We start from the raw sequence: 6373 nt of genomic DNA on the forward strand, positions 1-6373 counted from the left end.
TAGTTCTGAAGCAAGAAACGAAAATTACAGAAAATCTTATGATGAAAGAAAGAAACTCTAATTATAACAGTATGGCTCATCTCTAGAATAGTCAAATATGGAGTAAGCTAGTGACGCTCTGCGAGTAAGTCAGAAAGGTACCTGAAAATGCCAAAATATCAGAGAGTAAACAAAACAAAGTTAACAAACCAACTGAAGATTAGTTACTGAAAAATCAAAACACAATGTGAATTGATGTTATCCAAATATAGTTGACCATCAGACCATATCCAACATGTTTAAGATAACAGCCAAAGTTGAAAATGCCAAACAATCAGTGAGTAAAACAAGATTAGTTACTGTAAAATCATAACACAATGTGAATTGATTCAGTGCCCTGTCCACAAAAAGGGCGAGTGCTAATTATGAACTGTAAAATCATAACACACTGAGTCATATTGGTGCTAGCTTACCTGAACTTGCAGAACACTCTGGTGAGTATTTAGGCCCGTAAATGAACCTAAAATCCAAAAAAAAACAGATAGACACAACCACCATAAGTGAAAAGCTAAACATGAGAGAATAATCATAGGATCAAGGTGAAGTGGAATAACCTAACAAAGACTAGTAAGTGAAAGAAACCCAAAAAAGTTAAGGCTTTACGAGTAATTGCAACAAGAGTGAGCAAAATTCATATACAGAGTATATGGTTTTGTCAATCAAATGAGTTTGTAACTTAAATACGAAAAACAAGAAGCGAGAACCGAAGATAGAAACTAGAAAATAATAATCAAACAGCCAGGTATAACTGTTTTAGAGTTTCGACAATTCAAATTTTACATGAAACATAAATCCAATTCGATATAAGAACAATGAGAAATTTGGGGGAAATATCGGTGGAGTCTTCAGAAAAAGAAAGTCGTGTGCGGCAATGGTGGTGGACAGTGACGGAGAAGTTAGAGAGAATTTAGGGTTTGTGAGCGAAATTAGAAGTCGTCGTCGTCTGCGTCTTCGTCTGAGCGAACAGAGTCACCGGAAAATCGTCTGCGTCGTCGTCTGAGCGAACAGAGTCACCGGAAAAACTGAAAAGGATGACGTCGCCGGATTCGTCTTCTACAATAAATAGTAATTTGCAGTTTTTTACTGGATTAGGTTTTTACGCGACTGAAAAAGTCTTCAAAACTCAAATAGGGTAAGGTAACTGCAAATTCGACGAGTGGTTTGGTTAAGGGATCTCTTTAGTTAATGCGGGTTTGGTTTGAAGACAACCGGTTAGGGTAATAGAGTAACTTTGCCAAGGCAAAGTGCCTGATGATTTTAAAGTGTCGAAACACGTCTAAAGTTATGAAAAAGTGTCTGAGTATGCAATATTCTCTTATATTATTATGTTGCTTGTTATTGTTTTTTTTGGCGTCTCTAGCGTCGTAAACCACTTTATATATATATATTCCTTCCCCTAATTGGTTAGTGTCTTACCTTACAACTACAAAACACTCATCAATATTTAAATTAAAAAATTCAAAAGCAAATTTTAATTTTTGTTTTTACTAAATAAAAATGGAAAATATGTGGAAAAAACGCCAACTTTCAAAAATAAGACAAAAAAGCATCAACTTACAAATTGTCATTTTAATCACAAAGTTTTAGTTGACGTTTTAAGAAAATAATAAAGTTTTGTTGACCAAGCCAAAAAAGGCAAGACGTTAAATCTCCGTTAGAATGACGATTACGTGGTTTAGTCGCTGTTAACGGCTTCCGTCTTTGCAAAACGACACCGTCTCTGTAATGACAATATGACGTCGTTTTGGTCAGAGAGAAAACTCAATAACCCCAAATCGATTAGAATCCCAAATCGAAAACCCTAGATTTTTTTTCCAAATTCTCTCTCGAGCTCTTGTCGATTGATTCCGATGAAAATGCGAGTAGGAAATAGGAATCCTCGTCAGTCGCGGAGGCTGAAATCTATGGTAGACGGCGGTTCAAGAGCAAACGATCCTATGCCCAAAGAAACAAAGACAGTTGTAATCGAAGATGAGATTGAGGCGGTGTCTTTACCTTCAGAGATTGAGGCGTTTTCGATACGACCGGAGAAGAACCCAATAGAAGACAGTGAGGCGGTTCCTCCACGGAAACAAAAAAAGAGAAAAAAGAAAACTCGTGAAGATATAGAAGTAGATTGTGAAGTTGTTAGTGGGGATGATTATGAGGTAGTCGGCGATGAAGACTGTGAGGAGGTTGGGTATGCTGACGAATGAATCAGGAACGATGTAGAGGCAGCTAATGTGCTTGGGGACGAAAAATTGACCATTGAAGCTGTTCTACAATGATATTCCGAACCACCTATTGGTGAAGAGGAAGCTAATGTGGATGATAATGGCGATGGAGGTGCATATGAAGACAATGTCGATGGAGGTATAGAGGAAGAACAATGCGATAACTTTGAAACTGAGTTTGGAGTGGGTGCGAGAGAAGATGATAATGAAAGTGATGCACACAGCGAAGATGAAATCTGGGACGATGAGAGGATTCTAGAGCCTATGTCACACAGTGATGACGATGAAGAAGGTCCTGAACAAGAAGGTGTTGTTCCTCAAGCGGAAGATCCTTACGAGCTACTGAGGTTAGGGAAGACTTTCAATGGCCCAAATGAATTCAAGATAGCCGTCCTAAGGTACTCTCAAAACCATATATGACATCTAGCTTTATAGATCACAAAGTTAGAGAATTGGTGCAAAGTGTTCTTCAATTGATGTGAAATGTCCTTGGAGATATTTTTGCTCGTATGATAAGAAGATACATAAGATGCAAGTGAAGATATACGATGATGAGCATGCTTGTGTGAGGTCGGGGTACTTTAAGATGTTGAAGCAAGGAAAAATTGCTTGGTTGTATAGAGAAAGATTGAGGAAAAATCCAAAAATTACAAAGCAAGAGATGGTTAGTGAGATACAAAGAGAGTATAACCTTGTACTCACAGAAGATCAATGTTCCAAGGCCAAGACAAAAGTCTTAAGGGAAAATAAGCGACCTCATGAAGACCATTTTGCTCGGATTTGGGACTATCGTGCAGAGATCTTTAGATCTAATCCGGATTCAACATTTGAGATTGAGACAACTCCTAGTCCAACAATAGGTAGCTTACAGAGGTTTTTTCGACTCTTTATTTGTTTCAAAGCACAGAGAGATTCTTGGAAGCACACTTGTAGACTTATCATAAGAAAACTCACTTGCTTTTTCTTGACTTCTTCCACTCAGCCAATTTCTCAACTTGTGTTGCGCCAACTTTCGCAAATGGATAATGATAACACGGTATTTTAGCCCATTTTAGCTATTATTTTCTTATGTTTTAGAGAGCATTTGGTGCTATTTCTGAGTCAAGAAGGAGATAAACATGTATTTTGGGAGCCAAAAAGGTTTTAATAGTTTTAGAGCAAAAAAGACCAAGAGATGAACAATTCTCGTATTTCAGAAGTTTGGCACTCATTGAAGATCTTCCCGTGCATCAAATCTACATATCTCGGAGTCTATGGAGAGCTAGAAGAGTCAAGATTAACATCAAAGTCGAAACAAAGCAACCCATAAAGCTTTTCGGAAGAAACGACCCGAAGAATGAAGACATGTCTCGAGAATCAGCTGCATTGCGAAGCAACCATTCCGAAACCAAGCGGTTGCGGAGACTCGTACCCGGGCGGTCTCTCACGTTTCCCTCCGGTCATTAAACCCGCGTCCAAATCACCTCCTCTTCATCCCACCATCATAAACTTTGACGAGGAGCCCCTCTACTGGTCCCAATCACTTATCCAACCAACGGAATTGACGTTTCCACTCCTAAACCTAATTCTTGATCCCCAAGTATAAAAACATTTTGTAAACCATAAACCTAGGGGTGCCATATTCTTGAATTCATCCCAAGCAAACCTAGCTGCCGCCGTGAGCCCCCAAGCTGTTGTCGCACCTTTGGGCTTTGAAGAACACCGAATCTCTCCCTTTTCCCTAGTTTGTAGAAGATCTATTAAGGTGAAGTCTTACCTTTTGTATTCTAGATTCAAAGAAGTAATCTCTAAACCTTTCTTGAGTATTATTCATCTCTTTCTTATGGTCTTATCAATCCACCCATTGATGAGTTCCTTTACAATGCAAGAGTAGATCTCTAGTTGGGTTTAGAGGGCTAGTCAAAGGGGGGTCGATGATCTAATGTTTAAGTGGCTATAACTATGGCTTTGTTTAATCGTTTATACGGTTCTTTCTAGTTGAGTTTGTTCTAAATGCATGTATGTCCTGCACGCCACCTAGTACATGATTTTAGAAATTTTATCCTTGGCAGAATCTTGTGTAATTGTAACATCCCGGTTTTAGGAATATGGTGTTGCATTCGGAAAGGTATAAAAGAATTTATATGACCACCTATGTCACGAAAGTACATTTATCTTTTCCGTTAACTGTCCTGAGAGAACTTCACAGTTAAGCGTGCTTGAGCTGGGAAGTCTCAAGATGGGTAACCTTTCGGGAAGTTATTGTTGGAACCATACGAATAAGAACAAAACATGGGGAAAGATCATGTAGTGGTTTGTAGGGTTGGTAACAAGTCTTTAACGTCTCCCGGACGTGGCGTACCGACTGTCAGACAGAAGTGGGCCCATGGGCCCGAGAGAGGACGTGAGGCTCACTAGTAGGGGCGGTCGGGAGTTACAAGTTGTATCAGAGGAGAAATCATACGAGAGTGGAATCAAAAAGCCTCACACTGTACGGGGTGACAGTCTTGGTGCGCAACGAGGACGTTGCGATCTGTTACTGGGGTGAATTGTAATATCCTGGTTTTAGGAATATGGTGGTGCATGCAGAGTAGTTTAAAAGAATTGATATGGCCACCTATGTCACCAAATTGCACTTATCTTTTTGGTTAACTGTCCTGATTGAACTCATTAGTCCATAGTTAAGCGTGGTTGAGTTCAGAAAGTCTCAAGATAGGTGACCTTCCAGGAAGTGATTGTTGGAACCATGCAAGTGGGGATAAAATATGGAAAAATATCATGTGGATAATTTGTAAGATTGGTAACAAGTCTTTAAAGCCATCCGGACGTGGTGTACCGATCATAGGACAAGGGTGAGCCCATGGGCCCGAGAGAAAACGTGGAGCCCACTGGTAGGGGCGGTTGGAGCGTTATATGTGGTATCAGGGCCAAACCCATATGAGTATGGAGTCAATAAGGCTCACAACGTAGGGGGTGATGGTCTTCGCGTACAATGAGGACGTTGCGATCTGTTATTGGGGTGAAATGTAACACCCCGATTTTAGGAATAAGGTGGTGCATGTGAAAGGTTTAAAAGAATTAATATGGCCACTTCTGTCATCAAAGTGCACTTATCTTTTCGGTTACTTGTCTTGAGAGAACTCCTGAGTTAAGCTTGCTTGAGTTGGGAAAGTCTCAAGATGGGTGACTTTCCGGGAAGTGATTGTTAGAACCATACGAGTGAGGACAAAAGATGGGTAAAGATCATGTGGTGATTTTTAGGGTTGGGAACAAGTCATTAAAGCCTCCCGGACGTGGTGTACCAACCGTCGGACAAGGGTGAGCCCATAATCCAAAGAAAGGATGTGGGGCCCACTGGTAAGGGCGGTTGGGGCTTTACAAAAAAAAAAAAATCCGCAAATAATTTGAACCTAGATTTAGAAGAACGTTTTTAAATTTGAACCATTATGGTGCAACGGATTTTTTTTGTTAAATTGTCCTTTGATAACTCGATAGTTAAGCGTTGTTGAACTGTGAAAGTCTCAAGATGAGTGACCTTGTGGGAAGTGATTATAGGAACCATGCGAGTGAGGACAAAACATGGGAAAATATCATGTGGCGATTTATAAGGTTGGTAACAAGTATTTAAAGCCATCTGGACGTGGCGTACTGACCTTCAGACAATGGGCCATGGGCTTGAGAGAGAACGTGGGGCCCACTGGTAGGGACGGTCGAGTTGTTACAGTAATTCAGTTGAACCTAGCTCACGATTGAATATTGTGCTATAACCTTCGATAGTTGAGTTATAGGGCCTTATGGACTAGAATCAAACTTGATCTGAATGTTTTGATCTATGTGTAGTTGTCTGCGATAGTTGAGTAATAGAGTACAGGGAGATTAGCCGGCTCTCGCCTATAACCTAGGGTTAGTCGAATACGAATGAGTTTCGTATGTCCAAGAACTTGGAAATAAACAAACATAACCATGTTATCCTTAGACTTGATCATTGAACCCCTGCGATCCCTTGAATGCCTAATGTTTCTCTTATTGCTTTCACTTGCCTGCTTTACCTTCTTATATTGCTTACTTATTTACTTGCAACTAACCCCTTCTTTTGTTTATTGGTCCTACCTTTACTCTCTTCCGACAGACTTCTCTGAAAT

At 40.0% G+C, this 6373-nt stretch overlaps 2 pseudogenes across 2 annotated transcripts; both read left to right on the forward strand.

The window, feature by feature from the left end:
• Positions 1–1895: 1895 nt before the first annotated feature.
• On the forward strand, positions 1896–3698 carry AT3G42535 (annotated as a pseudogene; the record flags this gene model as incomplete). The annotated part of the gene is made up of 1 exon: positions 1896–3698.
• An 825-nt stretch (positions 3699–4523) lies between these two features.
• Positions 4524–5859, forward strand: AT3G42540 (annotated as a pseudogene; the record flags this gene model as incomplete). Its single annotated transcript has 7 exons — positions 4524–4609; positions 4653–4775; positions 4937–5061; positions 5139–5218; positions 5368–5414; positions 5493–5549; positions 5751–5859.
• Between the last annotated feature and the right edge of the window lie 514 nt (positions 5860–6373).

The sequence above is a fragment of the Arabidopsis thaliana genome, chromosome 3, assembly GCF_000001735.4.
Source record: "Arabidopsis thaliana chromosome 3, partial sequence".
Taxonomy (NCBI): domain Eukaryota; kingdom Viridiplantae; phylum Streptophyta; class Magnoliopsida; order Brassicales; family Brassicaceae; genus Arabidopsis; species Arabidopsis thaliana.